Below are 25161 nucleotides of genomic sequence, written 5' to 3'. Positions count from 1 at the left end.
AAGGGTCCGTTAACTGGGAAAAGCTGTGCAAGGAAGATACTTACTACCTGCATACCACACACAAAAGATGAATGAGTTCTACGAGCTAAAACAGCTTGGTCTGACCCTTGACGCATACTACTCAAAGTTTGTCTCTCTTTTGAAGTATGAGCCATAGATGGATATGACACAACAGGTGTCGAAGTTTTGTGCCGGATTAAACCCACCTGTAAACACCCACCTCGAATCAATGCGCTCAACAGACCTTCAGGACGCACTTATTCGAGTTGCGCCCATAATTCAAGAGGTACACACCAGGCCAAGAAATAACAAGACTTGGTCTTATAATGATCAAAACAAAGGAGTATATAGGTCCTAGGCGAAGAGAGTTCAAGGTCAAAACCGGAAACAAAGGAAGAAAGTAAGGATTAACAATGTCAATAACATTGTTCCTGCCCAAGGTAATGGCCACAACCTCCGTTGCTTCCATTGCAATGAGCCCGGTAATTTCAAAAGGCAATGCCCCAAAATTAGCGGAGGACAACGTCAAGGACCATTCCAAGGAATCTCCCATGGCCAAGGAGCCACCACCCGCGGCAGAGGAAGAATCGCTTGTGTTGCCAACAGGGAAATGTGTGATGAGAAGACCCAACCATGGAAGCAGACTTTGAGAGGGCAACAGTTCATGCCACCCTTCACAAGAAAGGCCCGAATCGCCAGTTTTCGGTGATTCAGACACCATCGGATTATCAAGGTAAAGGCTTCAAATCCTTGATTAATTGTGGCACTACGCATTCCTTTATCTTACCAGCTTGTGCAAGAAGATTAGGAATAGCCACAATAGATGCACCCATCTTGCTTGTGGAATTGGCAAATGGTCGTGAGGTCACTTATACCAGGCAAACTGATAAGGTGGAATTCTTTCTAGGAGGAAAGTCGACTTCGGTTAGATTCAGGGTCATGAACCTAGGTATCCATGGGTGTTTGCTCGGAATGGAGTGGCTTAAACCTAATGATGCCTACATTCATTGTGGAAAGGGTCAAGTTTCCTTTCGAAATTCTAAAGGGAAATTGGTCACAACTTAAGGAGAGTCTGGAAAGTCGAAAATTCAATTGGCCAAAGCACCTCAGATAATAAAGGGAGTTAGAAAGGGACTACCTGTCTACTTGATTAAGCTTAATAAGCTAGATCAAAAGCAGGATTCTAGTGAAGAACCTTCATGGCTAAAGGAGTACGCGGACGTATTTCCTGAGGAGTTGACAGAACTTCCACCTCAAAGGGAAGTTGATCATGAAATTAAGCTAGTGCTAGGAGCTGCACCAATCGCAAAGAGGCAATATAGGATGTCCATCTCGGAAGCGATTGAGCTGAAGGAGGAACTCAAGTAGCTATTAGATCAGGGCTACATTCATCCCAGCAGTTCGCCATGGGGAGCTCTAGTGCTGTTCCAGAAGAAGAAGGATGGAACACTTTGGTTGTGTATTGATTACAGAGGGTTGAATCAATCAACCATTAAAAACAAGTACCCTATTCCAAGAATAGATGAACTTCTTGACCGTCTTCAAGGTGCAAAGATCTTCTCCAAGATTGGTCTCAGGTTTGGATACTATTAGATAAGGATCAATGAGGAAGATATTTCAAAGATGGCATTCAACACAAGATATGGACACTTTGAGTTCCTAGTCATGTCGTTCGGCCTGATGAATGCACCTGCCACCTTCAATAGGTTAATGCAGGATATATTTAGGCTATATCTTGATGACTTCGTACTCTTCTTCTTCGACGATACCTTAGTCTACTCCAAACAGGAAGAAGATCATGAACCCCAGCTTCGCATTGTCCTTGAGACAATGAGGGCACACAAGCTTTATTCCCTAAGGACAATGAGGGCACACAAGCTTTATGCCAAGATGAAGAAGTGTGCATTCTTCAAACTTCAGATTGAATATTTGAGATTTACCATGTCAGCGGAAGGAATCTCAGTGGATCGATGTTCTAGAATGGCCAATACCAACAAGTGTCAAAGAAATACGAAGTTTTCTTGGATTGACAGGATGGTATAGGGTCTTTATAAAAAACTATGCTTTGATTGCAGTGCCTCTGACGGATCTACTGAAAAAGCAAACATCAATTGTATGGTCACCTACTGAACAATCTAGCTTTGATAGACTAAATCAAAGTTTGGTATTAGAACCTATCCTGAAACTTCCGGACCTCAGTAAGGAGTTCAAAGTAGTAATTGATGCTAGTGTGCTTGCCTTAGGATGTGTGCTCATGCAAGAAGGTCATCCTATAGCATACTCTTCAAGGAAACTGAAGAGCCATGGGAAGAATTATGCTACCCATGATCTGGAGCTGTTAGCTATCATCCATGCTCTCAAGCTTTGGAGGCACTACTTGCTAGGTAACAAGTTTACCCTAGTGATAGATCATAAAAGCCTCAACTGGATCCTTACCCAGAATGAGCTCAACATGAGGCAACGTTGGTGGATTGAAGTGCTAGAGGAGTATGATTTTGAAATCAAATACCGGCCTGGAAAGGAGAATGTAGTTGTCGATGCACTCAGTCGCAAGGCATTCCTAAATTCTCTAATCTTGCAAAATCCATCAACAACTAGATCTCTAGCCACAAAGGTATCCATGCCAAACAACCCAATACTTGAGCTAGCTAGAGAAGAAGCATGCCCCATGATCCAACCTATCGGAAGATGCTAAGGGAGATCCCTATCAAGGATCAAGATCCGAAGCTACAGTGTCGTGCTGCTGCGCATCTGAGCCGTAAACACCTCCATTTTTGTTGTGCATCCATGTTATCTTTTCACGTGTGTTTCATTGTGTTTGATTGCTTTGTTATCTTTTCGTCCTTTTCTGTACCCACATCCAATGTACATACTCCACTTGTGTGTTTGTGTTTGCGTGTGTTTTTGTTTGTGTGCCTGTTGTGTGTGTGTCAGAAAAATATGAAAAACTGATGCTAAAGAATATTATCATGCTGTCAGTTTCAATGATGAACTTCAAGAAAAGTGCAGGAAACCGTGGAATCAAAGGAAGCTTTGTAGAAGCTGACATTTAAGCTATGAAGACAAAGGATGCACCTGGACCAAGGCTTTTGATTCTAGACTATGTTAAAAGGCTTTGACAGGTGGTCCTCTAGTTCAAGCTCGAAACTTTGCAGTAATGATAGGTGTAAATTCAAGAATATCATGTGCAATGAGAAGAGCTCCTGGTGGCGTGGAAGATGTTCAGACCAGCATAGTAGCTGCCTTTGGAACTGGGGCTATGTTCTCTATCGTCAGTGGCGTCGGTGGCCCAAATGTGGCATTCAATGCAGTTATGATAGGAGTTTCTTTTGCTCTCATTCAAGGAAGCATGCATAAGCTTAACCTCGACCAATTGATGCCTACTATTTGAAGGGGAAGAAGAGTTTACAGATGATGATGGTACTGTTTATAAATGGGATCATAAACTCAAAGCTTGGGTGCCTCAGGGTGATCCTGTTCTTGAGACTCCACTTTATGGAATTGAAGAAATGACGTTCGTACATGAAGAGGAAGTGTTTCCAACCTTGAAGATTGCAAAAGAGGCAGAAGAAAATACTCCTCCAGTAGAGGATATTCAAAAAAAAAAACACTTGCTAATAAGCGAAAAGCAACTGATGAAATGGAAGCACAGGTTGCAGACGTGTTTTCAAAATATGGTATCATTAAGGAGGACCCAAATACCAAAAAGCTCAGAATCAAGTTGTATACTGACATGGAATCAGGCAGGCTTAAAGGAGATGCACTTGTAACTTATTTGAAGGAGCTTTCTGTGGACCTGTCTATCAAGCTTTTGGATGGTGTCCCATTTCGTCCTGGTGATAAGCAACCTATGACAGTCTCCCATGCCAAATTCGAATAGAAGGGTGAGGTTTTTATAAAAAAGGATAAGAACAAGCAGAAAAAGAAGAAACTGAAGCAAGCAGAACAAAAAGCCCTTGGGTGGGGTGGCTTCGATGATTCTAAAAAGCAACAAGCAATGGGTGTGCTTTTGAAAAACATGTTCACACAGCAGGAGTTGGTGGAGGACCCAAATCTGCTCTCAGATTTGGAGGCAGACATAACTGAACAGTGTAGCAAACTTGGTGCTATTGGGAAAATTCGTATCTAAACCTCACAACGGCTAGTTCAGGTCAAATTTAAAGATAGACAAAGTGGCCTAAAGTGTATTCAGATTATGAATGGTCACTGGTTTGGTGGCAGACAAATTGAAGCACTTTCGAAAAAGGACGCGCTAATATTGGAGGAAAAAAGCATAATATTGGCAGGAGACAACTGCCTGTGGTATGCTAAAACAGCCAGACAGAAAAAAAAAGCGAAAAAACAACATATTACATGGCCAAGAGGAACGACTCAGAGGTCTCTAAGCAGGTTCTGCAGATGGTCCAGTTCATCTGACAGGAAGTAGAGGAGAAAGCTAACGAAATTGCTGTCTCCGCAGAGGAGATTTGTACTCTCTGATGCAAGAGTTCAACATTGAGAAATTACAAATTGTTGAGGCTAAGAAGTGGAAGAGTGGGCGGATTACATCAGAAGCAAGAGTGCTGAAAGGAGAATTTTGGATCACATGTATCTGTTAGAGGTTGAGCCTTTCCTTGAGCAATATGCCAAACGGAGTAAACAACAGACTGAGTGGAATTCCAGCATATTGAAAACATTATTTGAGACAAACAGAGATTTGGAATACATCAACAAAAACACAGCGAGGGAGGAGGCCGTCACGATTATTGCGCTTTCTCCATCGAGCTTGGGGTGATTCCACAGGCAGCTCCAAAGTTTGGAAGATGGAGAGGAATTATCCTTGGAACTTTTAAGAGCATTGCAAAGAAGTTTACTTGATGGTCAAAGTGGAGTAGGTGAATATAAGATATTACAGTCAAGGCAGCACGGAGCAATAGAGGGATCCCCAAAGTGGAAGTGACAAGTGCTACTACTGAAGAAGAAGCTGATTTTGAAGTGAGTGGTAATCCAGAGGAGTTCTGCAAATTGGATACTTCCAAAGTACCTATAATTGGAACACTAACAAAGTTACTGGAAGCCAAAGCATAGGCAAACATTATTGGTTGGCAAATATTATATTGTTGATGCGAAGCACAGGAGGAAGCCCATATGAGCTTAGCAGTGTCAATTGCTGTGAATAGTTTGGGCAATACTAGTGGTATTACCAAACGAGGAGAGGAAGGATAGTTGTTTTTTTTAATGCAGCGAACAATAGGCCAGCATTGGGCAGCTCTGACTGAATCCTAGAGTTCTCAGCCGTTAAAGAAACACAAAAGGGCAAAACAAACCAACTTGTGTCAGTAAACCTGCATCTTCCTTTCAAGATGGAACAAATACTTGTCTTTATTTCTCCAAGAAAAGTTCAGCTGCATTTTTATTGTAATGCTGAGATGCAAGAAAGAGCTTCAAGGATCCATACGATCATTATAGCAGAAGGATCTACAAATGCTGTAGAATTAAATCAGGTGGCCTAAAACCCATGGACTGATCAGATTGAAATTCATCTTGTATCTTGTAAACATGTTGGCAGTAATACAATTGTTCTTTGGCATAAAAAATTGAGATCTTCTTGTTAGCCTCTTTCCTTGGCGCATCTTGAACCCCGTGTTCAGCAGCTCTTGCAGGAACTCCACGACATTTCTGGTGAACACGACGTGAAAGCGTTGCATCAATTTCTAGCAAGATGGGAGACTCACAAGAAGAGATGACGGACGAGAATGTCATGAAGCATCTGTTTTAGTTGTTTACATCCTATATGCAGTAGCAAGCACACGTGAAACGCGTTAGTGATGCCATGGATGCTTTGAAGGCTGTCCAATAGGAGATGAAGCAGTTCAACGGCCAACAAGTTTCAACTTACCTGCATTTGTATGAAGAAAAGATGAAGTTTTTTGGGGTTTCTCAAGACGTTTGGAGCCGCTACTTCTTGCGGATGGTGGTTCGCGCGCTTGAGGTCCGAATTTCAGAAATTGAAGGAACACATGATGGTTGGATAGAGTTTAAGAAGGAATTAAAAGATGAATATTTCCTCGAGGATACAAGTCTTATGAACCGCAGGAATTTCTTAGCATGTGTTTCTATGTGGCTAATAAGGGACTTTCAGTTACCGCCCTTCTGCGAGAGTTTGAGAGCCGCTATGATCAGTTGGACGGGACTGAGTGCATCAAGCTTTGGAGATGCAGAAGGTGGAATTATTTTTACAAGTTGCTGATGCTGATTTACAGGAAAAGTTGGATGATCTTTTGGAAGATCAATCTACCGATTCAGGCTTAAAGACCGAGTGGAGACATGTCATTGATGCTGTGAATGCGCTTGTTAAGAAGCAGCGCAGGAGGGTACAATTGCATCGTAATACAGGATCTGCTTCTGAAAAATCCTTGGAAACCTCTACTTCTACCCGTGCTACAAATTCTATGTCTAAGCCTACTCCTCCTGTTGTAAATCCATGAGTTCCTGCTGCTCCAGTGCCCTTATCAGTAGATGATGTTATTAAAGGCTTGGCAGATTTGATGATAGAGGCAGTCAAAGCTGAAGTTGGGAAGTTAAAAGAGCAACTTATGTCAGTACCTGCTGTAGCACCTGCTCCAATGACTGCTTTCCCAGCTGGCCAAACAAAAGGGAGATGATGTATTTGGTGCGATAATACAGAGCACCAACATTGCAGAGATTGTGATGCTTTTCAGGAGGCGCATAAGAAGAACGCAGTGTTTTGGGAACAAGATGGGAAGATATGGCTGACAGAGACTGGTGCTCCTCTTGACACAAACTTTGGTAAGGGAGGCATGAAGAAGCTCATTGATGATATGGCTGCGTGATCAGCTTATGTGAGTGTTAGAGGAGATGCTTCAGCTTATGGAGTCCAGCTTGAGAAGAAATCAGATGGAGACTCTGCTTATGGTCCCTTGCCTTAGAGATAGCGAGAAGAGGGAAAGTTCAGGCATCCACTATGACTTGTGTGGGCTCCAGCATCCGAGGAGAAATGGGATGGGATTCTCCTGTGACAGGTATTCTATTTTTGCTTATATGGCAAAAACACAGGGTTTAGATGCCATGGTTGACGAAAAAAGAAGAAGAGATGAGGAGGGTCTTAGGACCTCCAAAAAGACTAGAGGGGGTGACTTTGTTTCACCACCTGTTACAGCTCCACCTATGACGAGTTCTCCAGCACAATCAGGTCCTGAAAAACCTATGGCAGACAAATAGATGAAAGAAAAGAGAGAACCAAGAAAGGAGCCAAGATTCAAGCTCTTGTCAGACCTTGACATGCAGACGGATATGAGTAAGATTTTCCATAAAAGAATTTTAAATAGTGAAGTCACTTTTACTGTTGGTGAAGCTCTTGGGATTGCGAGAAGAGAAATACAGGATCAGATGCAGGATCTTTTGCGGAGGAAACGACATGCAATGGAAGGACCTGCTTTACAGGGATTATGGCATGGAACTCTTGGGGAAGAGCAAGATGATGCAGTGATGGTTGAGAATGCTTCTGTCAACCCGCAGTTGGAGAAAATAGTTCAGCCTATGTAGTATGAGGATGATGATACCCCTATCCTCATTCCTCGCAGCCATTTTTCACGTAGTCATTGGGCTAGAGCAACCACTGAGACGGTGGTAAGGATTGGAGAGAAACAGATTCCTTTGGTTGCTTTAGTCGATCATGGTTCTGAGATTAATCTTATTGCTCGAGGTGTTTATGAGAGTGGCAAGTGGCCTATGGATGTAGAGCATGGCTGGCGCATGAGAGCAGCCAATAATACTTCTGGTGATATATATGCTGCTTGTCCGAGCATCAGAATTTCTATTGGCAATGTTGAAGAAGATTATCATTGCTTTGTTCACGATTCTTGCTCTTATCCGATTATTCTTGGACAGCCTTTCATTACAGAAGCAAGAATGGAGACGAAAGTGATGGATGATGGCTCAGCCTATGCACGGATACGCAGTAAGGATGGTATGCGAGCTGTTCAATTTATGACTATTGGAGTAAATCATCCGAGAAACAGGGACTCCTTGCGTAAGGCACCAATACCTGGGAAGGAGTTGGATTTTCATTCGGTACCGCTGTCTTGCGAGATGCCAGTGCTACGGAGCGGAGAAAAGAGGAGATCTCGCCTGCTGGCAGCCAATCTTTCTCCACTAATTTTTTTGGTTTTTCTTCAGATAGTTCAATGAGTTATCAGAAAATTTCAGATTTGTCTAGAGGTACCAGGCAGTACATTGGTCGTAAGGAGAAATAGTTGAAGACTGCAGGTATTTTGCAAGAAGAAGAGCATGTGGATGGGCTGTACGATGGAATGTCTTATGCAGATACTTTGTCTGAGATGGAAAATATGCTGAAAACTGATGTATGTAAGGGTTCAAGGATCATACCTGTGCAAACCTTGGATATGTATCAGGAAATTTCTGATTTTATGCTGAAAACAGAGTCAGAGGCTGAGAGAACTCAGCAAACAGAATCTATGGCTGATCTTGATCAGCTTTCGGAGTTGCAGAGGGCTGAAACCTTTTAGCTAGTAGAGTTAAATGCTGGAATAGTTCAGCATATAGAGTATGAGGCTGCATCATGGCAGTCCACAGAGCTGAGGGTTGAAACCTTTCAGCCAACACAGTTTAATGCTGAAGAATTTCAGCATACAGAGTTTCAGGCTGCACCCATGCAGTCCATAGAGCAAAGGGCTGAAATCTTTCAGCCAACAAAGTTGAGAGTTGCTGAAAAATTGCAGAAATTGCAGCAAAGAAGAGAGCGCCTCCGACTGATGCCAAGGTTGACACGAAGTATAAATATGAAGCAGCCTATGTTGAGAGATCTTGCAAATATTGGCCATGAATTTACAGCTGAAACTCTTGCAGAATTGAAGATTGGAAATGATGATTTCTTGCTTCTAGTGGAAAAAGAATGTTTTAGAGAGATGATTGGACGACATGGTAAGGCATTTGCTTTCTTTCCTCATGAAATTGGCTGCATTAGTCCCAAATTGGTTGCGCCTATGGTCATCTTCACTGTTCCTCATGTGCCATGGAATATACGTCCTATATCTGTGCCTAAAGCACACTTGCCAACGCTGATAGAGTTGCTGAATGAGAAAACTAAGATGGGGATTTTGGAACCCTCTTCTGTGCCCTATTCTAGCTGGTGGTTTACTGTACCAAAGAATAATGGAACCTTAAGATTTATTCAGGATATGCAGCCCATGAATAGAGTGATAATCAGGAATGTGGGAACAGGACCAATTGTGGATGAGTTTGCCGAGGCTTTTGCAGGACGAGCCATCTATTCCCTAGGTGACTTGTATTCTGGTTATGATCAGTTTGAGCTTGCCTTGGAAAGTAGGGATATTACCACTATGCGGACATCTATTGGTCTTGTGAGGATGTGTACCTTGCCTCAAGGTGCCACCAACTCAGTTGCTCATATGATGAATGCTATGCATAAAGTTCTGCGAGACTATATTCCGCAGTATACCATGCTTTTCTTAGATGATGTGCCTATTAAGGGTTGTGCAGAAAAAGAAAAGAATGAGAGTCTTGATTTGCGAGGATGTAGACAGTTTGTGGTTGAACACTTGGTTGCTTGTGAGCAAATATTGACACAATTAGAGCAGGTGAATTTGACTCTTTCAGGGCTGAAATCTGTCTTTGGTGTTAATGAAGTCATCATAGTTGGGCATATGGTTGGTTATTATGGCAGGAAGCCTTCACCTGCAAAGGTGGATGCCATAAGCAGGATTGCAGAGTATTGCTCGACTACTTCAGAGGTGTGGAGATTTGTGGGAGCTTGTGTATTTTACATGATTTGGATTCCTCATTTTTCTCACATAGCAGATGTTCTGTATCAGCTTCTTCGAAAGGGGCAGAAGTTTCATTGGGATGAGAAGCATTGGAAAGCCATGCGTAAACTCAAGAAGATGTTGGAGTCAGCTCCTACTCTTCGCAAGGTGGATTATCAGTGTGGACGGCCAATCATGTTGACAGTTGATACCAGCACTATTGGCATAGGATGGGCAGTGGGACAGGATGATGCTGATGGGAACAGATATGCAAATCTCTTTGGAGCTAAAGTTCTTAATCAGCGCGGCAGAGAAGATATCCGCAGATTAAAAGAGAGTTGTGGGGAGTAGTCACTGCACTGAAGTGTGATAAAGAGTATTTTATTGGTGCTCCAGTTGTTGTGGAAACAGATTGCTTGCCTTTGCTTGGCATGATTACTAGCTGTTCGACTCCAGATATAGCGATGCTTCGGCTGATTGCCTACATCAAATCATTGAATCCAGAATTTTGACACATAGCAGGAAAAGATAATCCAGTTGCTGACTTGCTGTCTAGAGAGAGATATGAGGATGAGAAGTCGTTGCTTGTAGAAGATGATGAGACAGAGTTTGCAGCTTCTGTCCTTGTTCATGATTGTCATGTATCTACTGTTGAAGCCTTTACTGAAGAACTCTATGCTGGCGAGTGGCTGCAAATTGGTCAGTATCTGAGTTCATTGACTCGAAGAGCTGATTGGAGAGATGATGCATTCAAGAAAATCAGAAGAAAGGCTTATAGGTATTTCTTGAAAAATGGTATTCTTTGGAAGCACCCAAAGAAGAGGGGCGGCCTACCCTTGAGAATAGTTTGTGAGGCAGCGACGCAGATACATATTATGCGAGAGTTTCATGAGAGTTCTTGGGCTGGACATAGAGGTGTGTGGGCTACCTATGAGAAAATTAAAGAAAGATATTGGTGGAAAGGGAAACATAAGGATGTTTTCCACTTTGTGGAGACTTGCAAGGACTGTCAGCTCTACTCTTTAGTGTGGCATCGCGATGAGTTGCATCCGACCTATCCGCCATGTTTGGATTATAAGTGGGTGGTTGACTTGGTTACTTTGCCGGTGGGACTTTGGCAGATGAGATATCTTGTCTTGGCCATGGAGGATCTTACAAACTATGTTGAAGGCAGTTCTTTGCGGACGAAGACCACCACTACAGTATGTAAATTCTTGTTGGAAGAAATATTTTGCAGGTATGGATGTATAGGCAAGATTACTGCTGATCGTGGAGAGCTAGATGCAGATGAAGCTAGAGACTTTTTCTCACGACTTGGGATTAAGTTGGCTCTCACTACTGCCTATAATCCAGAGGGGAATGGCAAGAGCGAAAGAGGGCATCTGCCGATATTTAAGGCATTGGCAAAAGCTTATAGAGGTCGGATTGGAGATTGGTCGAGATTACTACCTTTTGCATTGTGGGCAGACCGCTCTACACATAGCGTGACTACTGGATATATGCCTGCAGAGTTGATGTATGGGCAATAACGTGTCATGCCTACTGAAATTTGTGCTCTCACGTGGAGTGCTCTTCCTTGGCATGAGAATTTATCAAGAGAGGAGCTTCTAGCTCTTCGGATTCGTCAACTAGAAAGAAGGGCAGAAGATGTACAGCTATCAGTTGATCATTTGAAGGCAGCTGGACTCAGAAACAAGGACAGGTTTGATTTAAGGCATCACTTGCCACCTAGAGCCATAAAAGAGGGAGATTGGGTTCTAGTCTACGACAGTAGAGTAGAGAATCAGCATAGCAGCATGAGAAAAATGGTTCAAAGATGGTTTGGACCGTATGAGGTGAAACAGGTTTTTGACAATGCTACCTATGAGTTGGCTGAATTGGATGGGATGGTATTGAGGGTGCCCATTTCTGGGAAACGAGTCAAGGTTTTCAAGAGAAGAGAAGATGAAGAGTATGCACTTGAAGCATTGGCAGAAGAAGCAGAGAATATGGATGATGTAGCTGATGGAGAAATAGGTCTATTGAAAACTGATGAAGAATTTGACCTGTTTGTGGACTTAGATGATCATGGATAGTTGGCTCATCTGGAGGATGCACATGTTTAGAGGGGGCTGATGTTGTGTTGCTGCGCATCCGAGCCGTAAACACCTCCATTTTTGTTGTGCATCTGTGTTATCTTTTCACGTGTGTTTCATTGTGTTTGATTGCTGTGTTATCTTTCCGTCCTTTTCTGTACCCACATCCAATGTACATACTCCACTTGTGTGTTTGTGTTTGCGTGTGTTTTTGTTTGTGTGCGTGTTGTGTGTGTCACAAAAATATGAAAAACTGATGCCAAAGAATATTATCATGCTGTCAGTTTCAATGATGAACTTCAAGAAAAGTGCAAGAAACCGTGGAATCAAAGGAAGCTTTGTAGAAGCCGACATTTAAGCTATGAAGACAAAGGTTGCACCTGGACGAAGGCTTCTGATTCTAGACTATGTTAAAAGGCGTTGACAGGTGGTCCTCTAGTTCAAGCTCGAAACTTTGCAGTAATGATAGGTGTAAATTCAAGAATATCATGTGCAATGAGAAGAGCTCGTGGTGGCATGGAAGATGTTCAGATCAGCATGGTAGCTGCCTTTGGAATTGGGGCTATGTTCTCTATCGTCAGTGGCGTCGGTGGCCCAAATGTGGCATTCAATGCAGTTATGACAGGAGTTTCTTTTGCTCTCATTCAAGGAGGCATGCATAAGCTTAACCTGGACCAGTTGATGCCTACTATTTGAAGGGGAAGAAGAGTTTACAGATGATGATGGTATTGTTTATAAATGGGATCATAAACTCAAAGCTTGGGTGCCTCAGGGTGATCCTGTTCTTGAGACTTCACTTTATGGAGATGAAGAAATGATGTTCGTACATGAAGAGGAAGTGTTTCCAACCTTGAAGATTGCTCTTGAGACTCCACTTTATGGAGCTGAAGAAATGACGTTCGTACATGAAGAGGAAGTGTTTCCAACCTTGAAGATTGCAGAAGAGGCAGAAGAAAATACTCCTCCAGTAGAGGATATTTAAAAAAAAAACACTTGCTAATAAGCGAAAAGCAACTGATGAAATGGAAGCACAGGTTGCAGACATGTTTTCAAAATATGGTATCATTAAGGAGGTCCCAGATACCAAAAAGCTCACAATCAAGCTGTATACTGACAAGGAATCAGGCAGGCTTAAAGGAGATGCACTTGTAACTTATTTGAAGGAGCCTTCTGTGGACCTGACTATCAAGCTTTTGGATGGTGTCCCATTTTGTCGTGGTGATAAGCAACCTATGACAGTCTCCCATGCCAAATTCGAACAGAAGGGTGAGGTTTTTATAAAAAAGGATCAGAACAAGCAGAAAAAGAAGAAACTGAAGCAAGCAGAACAAAAAGCCCTTGGGTGGGGTGGCTTCGATGATGCTAAGAAGCAGCAAACAATGGGTGTGCTTTTGAAAAACATGTTCACACAGCAGGAGTTGGTGGAGGACCCGAATCTGCTCTCAGATTTGGAGGCAGACATATTTGAAGAGTGTAGCAAACTTGGTGCTATTGGGAAAATTCGTATCTAAAACTCACAAGGGCTAGTTCTGGTCAAATTTAAAGATAGACAATGTGGCCTAAAGTATATTCAGATTATGAATGGTCACTGGTTTGGTGGCAGACAAATTGAAGCACTTTCAAAAAAGGACGCACTGATATTGGAGAGAAAAAGCATAATGTTGGCGGGAGACAATTGCGTGTGGTATGCTAAAACAGCCAGACCAAAAAGAAAAGCTTAAAAACAACATATTACATGGCCAAGAGGAACGACTCAGAGGTCTCTAAGCAGGTTCTGCAAATGGTCCAGTTCATCTGACAGGAAGCAGAGGAGAAAACTAACGAAATCACTGCCTCTGTAGAGGAGATTTGTACTCTCTGATGCAGGAGTTCAACATTGAGAAATTGCAACTTGTTGAGGCTGAGAAGTAGAAGAGTGGGCAGATTACATTAGAAATAAGAGTGCTGAAAGGAGAATTTTGGAGCACATGTATCTGTTAGAGGCTGAGCCTTTCCTTGAGGAATATGCCAAACGGAGTAAACAACAGACTGAGTGGAATTCCAGCATATTGAAAACATTATTTGAGACAAACAGAGATTTGAAATACATCACCAAAAACGCAGCGAGGGACGAGGCCGTCACGATTATTGCGCTTTCTCCATCGAGCTTGGGGTGATTCCACAGGCTGAGCTTGGGAGGCCCACCTCTAATAGATCAAATCAAGGAAAAGTCAAAATCAATGTTGAATGCTCTCCGAATGCAGCTCCAAAGTTCGGAAGATGGAAAGGAATTATCCTTGGAACTTTCAAGAGCGTTGCAAAGAAGTTTACTTGATGGTCAAAGTGGAGCAGGTGAATATAAGCTATTATAGTCAAGGCAGCACTGAGCAATACAGGGATCCCCAAAGTGGAAGTGACAAGTGCTACTACTGAAGAAGAAGCTAATTTTGAAGTTAGTGGTAATCCAGAGGAGTTCTACAAATTGGATACTTCCAAAGTGCCTGTAATTGGCACACTAACAAAGGTACTGGAAGCCAAAGCATAGGCAAACATTATTTGTTGGCACAAGTATTATATGGTTGATGCGACAACAGAGGAGGAAGCCCATATAAGCTCTGCAGTGACAATTGTTGTGAACAGTTTGGGTAATATTAGTGGTATTACCAAATGAGGAGGGGAAGGATAGTTGTTTTTTTTAATGCAGTGAACAATAGGCCAGTATTGGGCAGCTCTGACTGAATCCTAGAGTTCTCAGCCGTTAAAGAAACACAAAAGGGAAAAACAAACCAACTTGTGTCAGTAAACCTGCATCTTCCTTTCAAGCTGGAACGAATACTTGTCTTTATTTCTCCAAGAAAAGTTCACCTGCATTTTTCTTGTCATGCTGACATGCAAGAAGGAGCTTCAAGGATCCATACGATCATTATAGCAGAAGGATCTATAAATGCTGCAGAATTAAATCAGGTGGCCTAAAACCAGTGGATTGATCAGATTGGAATTCATCTTGTATTTTGTAAACATCTTGGCAGTAATACAATTGTTCTTTGGCATAGAAAATTGAGATCTTCTTGTTAGCGTCTTTCCTTGGTGCATCTTGAACCTCTTGTTCAGCAGCTCTTGCATGAACTCCACAACATTTCTGGTGAACCCGACGTGAAAGCGCTGCGTCAATTTCCAGCAAGATGGGAGACTCGCAAGAAGAGATGACGGACGAGAATGTCATGAAGCATCTGTTTCAGTCGTTTACATCCTATATGCAGCAGCAAGCACATGCGAAACACGATAGTGATGCCATGGATGCTTTGAAGGCTGTCCAACAGAAATGAAGTAGTTCAATGGCCAACAAGTTTCAACTTACCTGCATTTGCATGAAGAAAAGATGAAGTTTTTTGGGGTTTCTCAAGACGTTTGGAGCCGCTACTTCTTGTGGATCGTGGTTCGCACGCTTGAGGTCCGAATTTCAGAAATTCAAGGAACACATGCTAGTTGGACAGAGTTTAAGAAGGCATTAAAAGATGGATATTTCTTGGAGGATACATGTCTTATGAACCGCAGGAATTTCTTAGCATAGGTTTCTATACCTAATAAGGGACTTTCAGTTACCGCCCTTCTGCGAGAGTTTGAGAGCCGCTATGATCAGTTGGACGGGACTGAGTGCAGCAAGCTTTGGAGATGCAGAAGGTGGAATTATTTTTACAAGCTACTGATGCTGATTTACAGGAAAAGTTGGATGATCTTTTGGAAGATCAAGCTATCGATTCGGGCTTAAAGACCGAGTGGAGACATGTCATTGATGTTGTGAATGTGCTTGTTAAGAAGCAGCGCATGAGGGTACGATTGCATTGTAATACATAATCTGCTTCTAAAAAATCCTTGGAGACCTCTACTTCTACCCCTGCTACAAGTTCTATGCCTAAGCCTACTCCTCCTGTTGTAAATCCATGAGTTCCTACTGCTCTAGTGCCCTTATCAGTAGATGATGTTATTAAAGGCTTGGCAGATTTGATGATAGAGGCAGTCAAAGCTGAAGTTGGGAAGTTAAAAGAGCAACTTATGTCAGTACCTGCTATAGCACCTGCTCCAATGACTGCTTTCCCAGCTAGCCAAAGAAAAGGGAGACGATGTATTTGGTGCGATAGTACAGAGCACCAACATTGCAGAGATTGTGACGCTTTTCAGGAAGCGCGTAAGAAGAACGTAGTGTTTTGGGGACAAGATGGGAAGATATGGCTGACAGAGACTAGTGCTCCTCTTGACACGAACTTTGGTAAGGGAGGCATGAAGAAGCTCGCTGATGATATGGCTACGTGATTAGCTTATGTGAGTGTTAGAGGAGATGCTTCAGCTTATGGAGTCCAGCTTGAGCAAAAATCAGATGGAGACTCTGCCTTATGGTCCTCTACCTTGGAGATAGCGAGAAGAGGGAAAGTTCAGGCATCCACTATGACTTGTGTGGTCTCCAGCATCCGAGGAGAAACATGATGGGATTCTCCTGTTGACAGGTATTCTATTTTTGCTTATATGGCAAAAACACAAGGTTTAGATGCCATGGTTGAGGAAAAGAGAAGAAGAGATGAGGAGGATCTCAGGACCTCCAAAAAGAGTAGAGGGGGTGACTTTGTTTCACCACCTATTACAGCTCCACCTATGACGAGTTCTCCAGCACAATCAGGTCCTAAACAACCTATGGCAGACAAATAGGTGAAAGAAAAGAGACAACCAAGAAAGGAGCCAGGATTCAAGCTCTTGTCAGACCTTGACATGCAGATGGATATGAGTAAGATTTTTCATGAAAGAATTTTAAATACTGAAGTCACTTTTACTGTTGGTGAAGCTCTTGGGATTGCGAGAAGAGGAATACAGGATCAGATGGAGGATCTTTTGCGGAGGAAATGACATGCAATGGAAGGACCTGCTTTACAGGGATTATGGCATGGAGCTCTTGGGGAAGAGCAAGATGATGCAGTGATGGTTGGGAATGCTTCTGTCAACCCGCAGTTGGAGAAAATAGTTCAGCCTATGTAGTATGAGGATGATGATACCCCTATCCTCATTCCTCACAGCCATTTTTCACGTAGTCATTGGGCTAGAGCAACCACTGAGACGGTGGTAAGGATTGGAGAGAAACAGATTCCTTTGGTCGCTTTAGTCGATCATGGTTCCGAGATTAATCTTATTGCTCGAGGTGTTTATGAGAGTGGAAAGTGGCCTATGGATGCAGAGCATGGCTGGCGCATGAGAGCAGCCAATAATACTTCTCGTGATATGTATGCTACTTGTCCAAGCATCAGAATTTCTATTGGCAATGTTGAAGAAGATTATCATTGCTTTGTTCAGGATTCTTGCTCTTATTCGATTATTCTTGGACAGCCTTTCATTACAAAAGCAAGAATGGAGACAAAAGTGATGGATGATGGTTCAGCCTATGCACGGATACGCAGTAAGGATGGTATGCGAGCTGTTCAGTTTATGATTCTTGGAGTAAATCATCAGAGAAACAGGGACTCCTTGCGTGAGGCACCACTACCTGCGAAGGAGTTGGATTTTCATTAGGTATCGCTGTCTTGCGAGACGCCAGTGGTACGGAGCGGAGAAAAGAGGAGATCTTGCCTCCTGGCAGCCAATCTTTCTCCACTAATTTTTTTTGGTTTTTCTTCAGATAGTTCAGTGAGTTATCAGAAAATTTCAGATTTGTCTAGAGCTACCAGGCAGTACATTGGTCGTAAGGAGAAAGACTTGAAGACTGCATGTATTTTGCAAGAAGAAGAGCATGTGGATGGGCTATATGATGGAATGTCTTATGCAGATACTTTGTCTGAGATGGAAAATAGGCTGAAAACTGATGTATGTAAGGGTTCAAGGATCATACCTGTGCAAACCTTGGATATGTATCAGGAAATTTCTGATTTTATGCTGAAAACAGAGTCAGAGGCTGAGAGAAATCAGAAACCGAATCTATGGCTGATCTTGATCAGCTTTCAGAGTTGCAGAGGGCAAGTCCACAGAGCAGTGGGCTGAAACCTTTCAGCCAACACAGTTTAATGCTGAAGAATTTCAGCATACAGAGTTTGAGGCTGCACCCATGCAGTCCATAGAGCAAAGGGCTGAAATCTTTCAGCCAACAGAGTTGAGAGTTGCTGAAAAATTGTAGAAATTGCAGCAAAGAAGAGAGCGCCCAGGTTGACATGAAGTATAAAACAGTTGATAAGAAGGTTAAGCCAGTTGCAAGGCCGCTTCCTCTTGATAGTGATGAGCATATGGAAAAAGCTATGAAGCAGCATATGTTGAGAGATCCTGCAAATATTGTCCATGAATTTACAGCTGAAACTCTTGCAGAATTGAAGATTGGAAATGATGATTTCTTGCTTCCAGTGGAAAAAGAATGTTTTAGAGAGATGATTGGACGACATGGTAAGGCATTTGCTTTCTTTCCTCATGAAATTGGCTGCATTAGTCCCAAATTGGTTGCGCCTATGGTCATCTTCACTGTTCCTCATGTGCCATGGAATATACGTCCTATATCTGTGCCTAAAGCACACTTGCCAACGCTGATAGAGTTGCTGAATGAGAAAACTAAGATGGGGATTTTGGAACCCTCTTCTGTGCCCTATTCTAGCTGGTGGTTTACTGTACCAAAGAATAATGGAACCTTAAGATTTATTCAGGATATGCAACCCATGAATAGAGTGACAATCAGGAATGTGGGAACAGGACCACTTGTGGATGAGTTTGCCGAGGCTTTTACAGGACGAGCCATCTATTCCCTAGGTGACTTGTATTCTGGTTATGATCAGTTTCAGCTTGCCTTGGAAAGCAGGGATATTACCACTATGCGGACACCTATTGGTCTTGTGAGGATGTGTACCTTGCCTCAAGGTGCCACCAACCCAGCTGTTCATATGATGAATGCTATGCATAAAGTTCTGCGAGACTATATTCCGCAGTATACCATGCCTTTCTTAGATGATGTGCCTATTAAGGGTTGTGCAGAAGAAGAAAAGAATGAGAGTCTTGATTTGCGAGGATGTAGACAGTTTGTGGCTGAACACTTGGTTGCTTGTGAGCAAATATTGACACGATTAGAGGAGGTGAATTTGACTCTTTCAGGGCTGAAATATGTCTTTGGTGTTAATGAAGTCATCATAGTTGGGCATATGGTTGGTTATTATGGCAGGAAGCCTTCACCTGCAAAGGTGGATGCCATAAGCAGGATTGCAGAGTATTGCTCGACAACTTCAGAGGTGCGGAGATTTGTGGGAGCTTGTGTATTTTACATGATTTGGATTCCTCATTTTTCTCACATAGCAGATGTTCTGCATCAGCTACTTCGAAAGGGGCAGAAGTTTCATTGGGATGAGAAGCATTCGAAAGCCATGCGTAAACTCAAGAAGTTGTTGCAGTCAACTTCTACTCTTTGCAAACCGGATTATCAGTGTGGACGACCAATCATGTTGACAGTTGATACCAGCACTATTGGCATAGGATGGGTAGTGGGATAGGATGATGCTGATGGGAACAGATATGCAATCCGCTTTGGAGCTAAAGTTCTTAATGAGCGGCAGAGAAGATATCTGTAGATTAAAAGAGAGTTGTGGGGAGTAGTGACTGCACTGAAATGTGATAAAGAGTATTTTATTGGTGCTCCAGTTGTTGTGGAAACAGATTGCTTGCCTTTGCTTGGCATGATTACTAGCTATTCGACTCCAGATATAGAGATGCTTCGGTGGATTACCTACATCAAATCATTGAATCCAGAATTTCGACACATAGCAGGAAAAGATAATCCAGTTGCTTACTTGCTGTCTAGAGTGAGATATGAGGATGAGGAGTCATTGCTTTGCAGAAGATGATGAGATAGAGTTTGCAGCTTATGTCCTTGTTCATGATTGTCATGTATCTACTGTTGAAGCCTTTACTGAAGAACTCTATGTTGGTGAGTGGCTGCAAATTGGTCAGTATCTGAGTTCATTGACTCGAAGAGCTGATTGGACAGATGATGCATTCAAGAAAGTCAGAATAAAGGCTTATGGGTATTTCTTGAAAGATGGTTTTCTTTGGAAGCACCCAAAGAAGAGAGGCAGCCTACCCTTGAGAGTAGTTTGTGAGGCAGCGACGCATATACAGATTATGCGAGAGTTTCATGAGAGTTCTTGGGCTGGACATAGAGGTGTGGGGGCTACCTATGAGAAAATCAAAGAAAGATATTGGTGGAAAGGGATGTCTAAGGATGTTTCCCACTTTGTGGAGACTTGCAGGGACTGTCAGCTCTACTCTTTAGTGCGGCATCGCGATGAGTTGCATCCGACCTATCCGCTATGTATGCATTATAAGTGGGTGGTTGACTTGGTTACTTTGCCGGTGGGACTTTGGCAGATGAGATATATTGTCTTGGCTAGGGAGGATCTTACAAACTATGTTGAAGTCAGTTCTTTGCAGACGAAGACCACCACTACAGTATGTAAATTCTTGTTGGAAGAAATATTTTGCAGGTATGGATGTATAGGCAAGATTACTGCTGATCGTGGAGAGCTAGATGCAGATGAAGCTAGAGAATTTTTCTCACGACTTGGGATTAAGTTGGCTCTTACTACTGCCTATAATCCAGAGGAAAATGGCAAGAGCGAAAGAGGGCATCCGCCGATAGTTAAGGCATTGGCAAAAGCTTGTAGAGGTCGGATTGGAGATTGGCTGAGATTACTACCTTTTGCATTGTGGGCAGACCGCTCTACACATAGCGTGACTACTAGATATATGCCTGCAGAGTTGATGTATGGGCAATAACCTGTTATGCCTACTATTGAAATTTGTGCTCTCACGTGGAGTGCTCTTCCTTGGCATGAGAATTTATCAAGAGAGGAGCTTCTAGCTCTTCGGATTCGTCAACTAGAGAGAAGGGCAGAAGTTGTGCAGCTAGCAGTTGATCATTTGAAGGCAGCTGGACTCATAAACAAGGACAGGTTTGATTTAAGGCATCGCTTGCGGCCTAGAGCCATAAAAGAGGGAGATTGGGTTCTAATCTACGACAGTAGCCTAGAGAATTAGCATAACAGCATGAGAAAAATGGTTCAAAGATGGTTTGGACTGTATGAGGTGAAACAAGTTTTTGACAATGCTACCTATGAGTTGGTTGAATTGGATGGGATGGTATTGAGGGTGCCCATTGCTGGAAAACGAGTCAAGATTTTCAAGAGAAGAGAAGATGAAGAGTATGCACTTGAAGCATTGGCAGAAGAAGCAGAGAATATGGATGATGTAGTTGATGGAGAAACAGGTCTACCGAAAACTGATGAAGAACTGGACCCATTTGTGGACTTAGATGATCATGGATAGTTGGCTCATCCAGAGGATGCGCAGGTTTAGAGGGGGTGGATGTCGTGCTGCTGCGCAATCGAGCCGTAACCACCTCCATTTTTGCTGTGTATCTGTGTTATCTTTTCACGTGTGTTTCATTGTGTTTGATTGCTGTGTTATCTTTCCGTCCTTTTCTGTACCCACATCCAATGTACGTACTCCACTTGTGTGTTTGTGTTTGCGTGTGTTTTTGTTTGTGTGCGTGTCGTGTGTGTGTCAGAAAAATATGAAAAACTGATGCCAAAGAATATTATCATGCTGTCAGTTTCAATGATGAACTTCAAGAAAAGTGCAGGAAACGTGGAATCAAAGGAAGCTTTGTAGAAGCCGACATTTAAGCTATGAAGAAAAAGGTTGCACCTGGACCAAGGCTTCTGATTCTAGACTATGTTAAAAGGCTTTGACAAGTGGTCCTCTAGTTCAAGCTCGAAACTTTGCAGTAATGACAGGTGTAAATTCAAGAATATCATGTGCAATGAGAAGAGCTCGTGGTGGCGTGGAAGATGTTCAGACCAGCATGGTAGCTGCCTTTGGAACTGGGGCTATGTTCTCTATCGTCAGTGGCGTCGGTGGCCCAAATGTGGCATTCAATGCAGTTATGACAGGTCTTTTGTTCTCATTCAAGGAGGCATGCATAAGCTTAACCTCGACCAGTTGATGCCTACTATTTGAAGGGGAAGAAGAGTTTACAGTTGATGATGGTACTGTTTATAAATGGGATCATAAACTCAAAGCTTGGGTGCCTTAGGGTGATCCTGTTCTTGAGACTCCACTTTATGGAGCTGAAGAAATGATGTTCGTACATGAAGAGGAAGTGTTTCCAACCTTGAAGATTGCTCTTGAGACTCCACTTTATGGAGCTGAAGAAATGACGTTCGTACATGAAGAGGAAGTGTTTCCAACCTTGAAGATTGCAGAAGAGGCAGAAGAAAATACTCCTCCAGTAGATGATATTTAAAAAAAAAACACTTTCTAATAAGCAGAAAGCAACTGATGAAATGGAAGCACAGGTTGCAGACGTGTTTTCAAAATATGGTATCATTAAGGAGGACCCAGATACCAAAAAGCTCAGAATCAAGCTGTATACTGACAAGGAATCAGGCAGGCTTAAAGGAGATGCACTTGTAACTTATTTGAAGGAGCCTTCTGTGGACCTGACTATCAAGCTTTTGGATGGTGTCCCATTTCGTCCTGGTGATAAGCAACCTATGACAGTCTCCCGTGCCAAATTCGAACAGAAGGGTGAGGTTTTTATAAAAAAGGATCAGAACAAGTAGAAAAAGAAGAAACTGAAGCATGCAGAACAAAAAGCCCTTGGGTGGGGTGGCTTGGATGATTCTAAGAAACAGCAAGCAATGGGTATGCTTTTGAAAAACATGTTCACACAGCAGGAGTTGGTGGAGGACCCGAATCTGCTCTCAGATTTGGAGGCAGACATAACTGAAGAGTGTAGCAAACTTGGCGCTATTGGAAAAATTCGTATCTAAAACTCACAAGGGCTAGTTCTGGTCAAATTTAAAGATAGAAAAAGTGGCCTAAAGTGTATTCAGATTATGAATGGTCGCTGGTTTGGTGGCATACAAATTGAAGCACTTTCGAAAAAGGACGCGCTGATATTGGAGGGAGAAAGCATAATGCCGGCGGGAGACAACTGCGTGTGGTATGCTAAAACAGCCAGACCAAAAAAAAAGCTAAAAAACAACATATTACATGGCCAAGAGGAACGGCTCAGAGGTCTCTAAGAAGGTTCTGCAGATGGTCCAGTCCATTTGACACGAAGCAGAGGAGAAAGCTAACGAAATCGCTGTCTCCGCAGAGGAGATTTGTACTTTCTGATGTAGGAGTTCAACATTGAGAAATTGCAAATTGTTGAGGCTGAGAAGCGGAAGAGTGGGCGTATTACATCAGAAGGAAGAGTGCTGAAAGGAGAATTTTGGATCACATGTATCTGTTAGAGGCTGAGCCTTTCCTTGAGCAATATGCCAAACGGAGTAAACAGCAGACTGAGTAGAATTCCAGTATATTGAAAACATTATTTAAGACAAACAGAGTTTTGGAATACATCACCAAAAATGCAGCGAGGACGAGGCCGTCACGATTATTGTGCTTTCTCTATCGAGCTTGGGGTGATTCCACAGGCTGAGCTTGGAAGGCCCACCTCTAATAGATCAAATCAAGGAAAAGTCGAAATCAATGTTGAATGCTCTCTGACTGCAGCTCCAAAGTTCGGAAGATGGAGAGGAATTATCCTTGGAACTTTCAAGAGCGTTGCAAAGAAGTTTATTTGATGGTCAAAGTGGAGCAGGTGAATATAAGCTATTAGAATCAAGGCAGCACGAAGCAATACGGAGATCCCCAAAGTGGAGGTGACAAGTGCTATTACTGAAGAAGAAGCTGATTTTGAAGTGAGTGGTAATCCAGAGGAGTTCTGCAAATTGGATACTTCCAAAGTACCTGTAATTGGCACACTAACAAAGGTACTGGAAGCCAAAGCATAGGCAAACATTATTGGTTGGCAAGTATTATATTGTTGATGCGACAATAGAGGAGGAAGCCCATATGAGCTCAGCAGTGTCAATTGCTGTGAACAGTTTGGGCAATATTAGTGGTATTACCAAACGAGGAGGGGAAGGATAGTTGTTTTTTTTAATGCAGCGAACAATAGGCCAGCATTGGGCAGCTCTGACTGAATCCTAGAGTTCTCAGCCGTTAAAGAAACACAAAAGGGAAAAACAAACCAACTTGTGTCAGTAAACCTGCATCTTCCTTTCAAGCTGGAATGAATACTTGTCTTTATTTCTCCAAGAAATGTTCACCTGCATTTTTCTTGTCATGTTGACATGCAAGAAGGAGCTTCAAGGATCCATACGATCATTATAGCATAAGGATCTACAAATGCTGCAGAATTAAATCAGGTGGCCTAAAACCAGTGGACTGATCAGATTGGAATTCATCTTGTATTTTGTAAACATCTTGGCAATAATACAATTATTCTTTGGCATAAAAATTTGAGATCTTCTTGTTAGCCTCTTTCCTTGGCGCATCTTAAACCCCGTGTTCAGCAGCTCTTGCATGAACTCCACGACAACAGGCTTTTATCAGGAATTATCTATCAATAGTGGACTTGTCTACTATAGAACGAGATTATGTATACCGACAAGCCAGTGACTCAAGCAGAAGATACTTTGGGAAGCTGATGACTCGCCTTTCTCAAGATATCCTGGCTATGCCAAGACCCTCAATGTAGTCAGGAAGAGATACTATTGGGAGAGGCTTAAAGGTGACGTTCTCAAATATGTCACTAAGTATTTGTCTTGTCAACGTATTAAGGCCGAACATGTCAAAATGCCAGGAAAGTTAGAACCACTTGACATTCCCCAAATGAAATGGGAATTCATTAGTATGGACTTTTTTGTTGGCCTACCCCAAGTTCATGGAGGATACAACTCCATTATGGTTGTGGTTGATATGCTCACTAAGGTTGCACACCTTATTCCTGTTAAGACAAACTATAAAGCCTCAGACATTGCAAGTTTGTTCATCAAGGAGATATTCAAAGTGCATGGGTTGCCGAGAAGAATCATTATGATCGTGATTCTCTCTTCACATCACACTTCTGGAGAGCTATCTTTGAAGCCATTGGGACTCAACTTTGTTTTAGTACAGCTTATCATCCACAAACCGATGGCCAAAAGAAGCGAGTCGACCAAGTCATTGAGGATATGCTAAGGGCACACTGCTGCAATGAACCAAAAAGGTGGATTCAATACTTGCCACCACTGGTTGAGTTTGTCTACAATGCTTCTTACCAACAAAGCATTCAGATGACCCCTTTTCAAGCATTGTATGGGCATGACTGTCGAAGTCCTTTAAACTTCTCGGATCCAACCTTAAGGGTTGAAGCTTCAAGGTAGATGTTGGAAGATATGGATGACCAAATGAAGTCAATAAGACAGGACATCCAAGCTGCC

General features: G+C 42.6%; 4 pseudogenes; all 4 read left to right on the top strand.

The window, feature by feature from the left end:
* The first annotated feature begins 3157 nt into the window (after positions 1–3157).
* LOC148025643 (cold sensitive U2 snRNA suppressor 2-like) lies at positions 3158–4426 on the top strand (annotated as a pseudogene).
* Positions 4427–12322: 7896 nt separating this feature from the next.
* On the top strand, positions 12323–13581 carry LOC148025642 (cold sensitive U2 snRNA suppressor 2-like; annotated as a pseudogene).
* Positions 13582–13595: 14 nt separating this feature from the next.
* Positions 13596–14525, top strand: LOC148025641 (uncharacterized; annotated as a pseudogene).
* A 7107-nt stretch (positions 14526–21632) lies between these two features.
* On the top strand, positions 21633–22932 carry LOC148025640 (uncharacterized; annotated as a pseudogene).
* Positions 22933–25161: the final 2229 nt, after the last annotated feature.

This window comes from Lygodium microphyllum, chromosome 14 (assembly GCF_053477565.2).
Source record: "Lygodium microphyllum isolate KBCC chromosome 14, Lygodium_microphyllum_v1.1.10, whole genome shotgun sequence".
In the NCBI taxonomy this organism is placed as follows: domain Eukaryota; kingdom Viridiplantae; phylum Streptophyta; class Polypodiopsida; order Schizaeales; family Lygodiaceae; genus Lygodium; species Lygodium microphyllum.
Note: the sequence above shows the minus strand (reverse complement) of the source record. Positions and strands in the feature narration are given on the sequence as shown.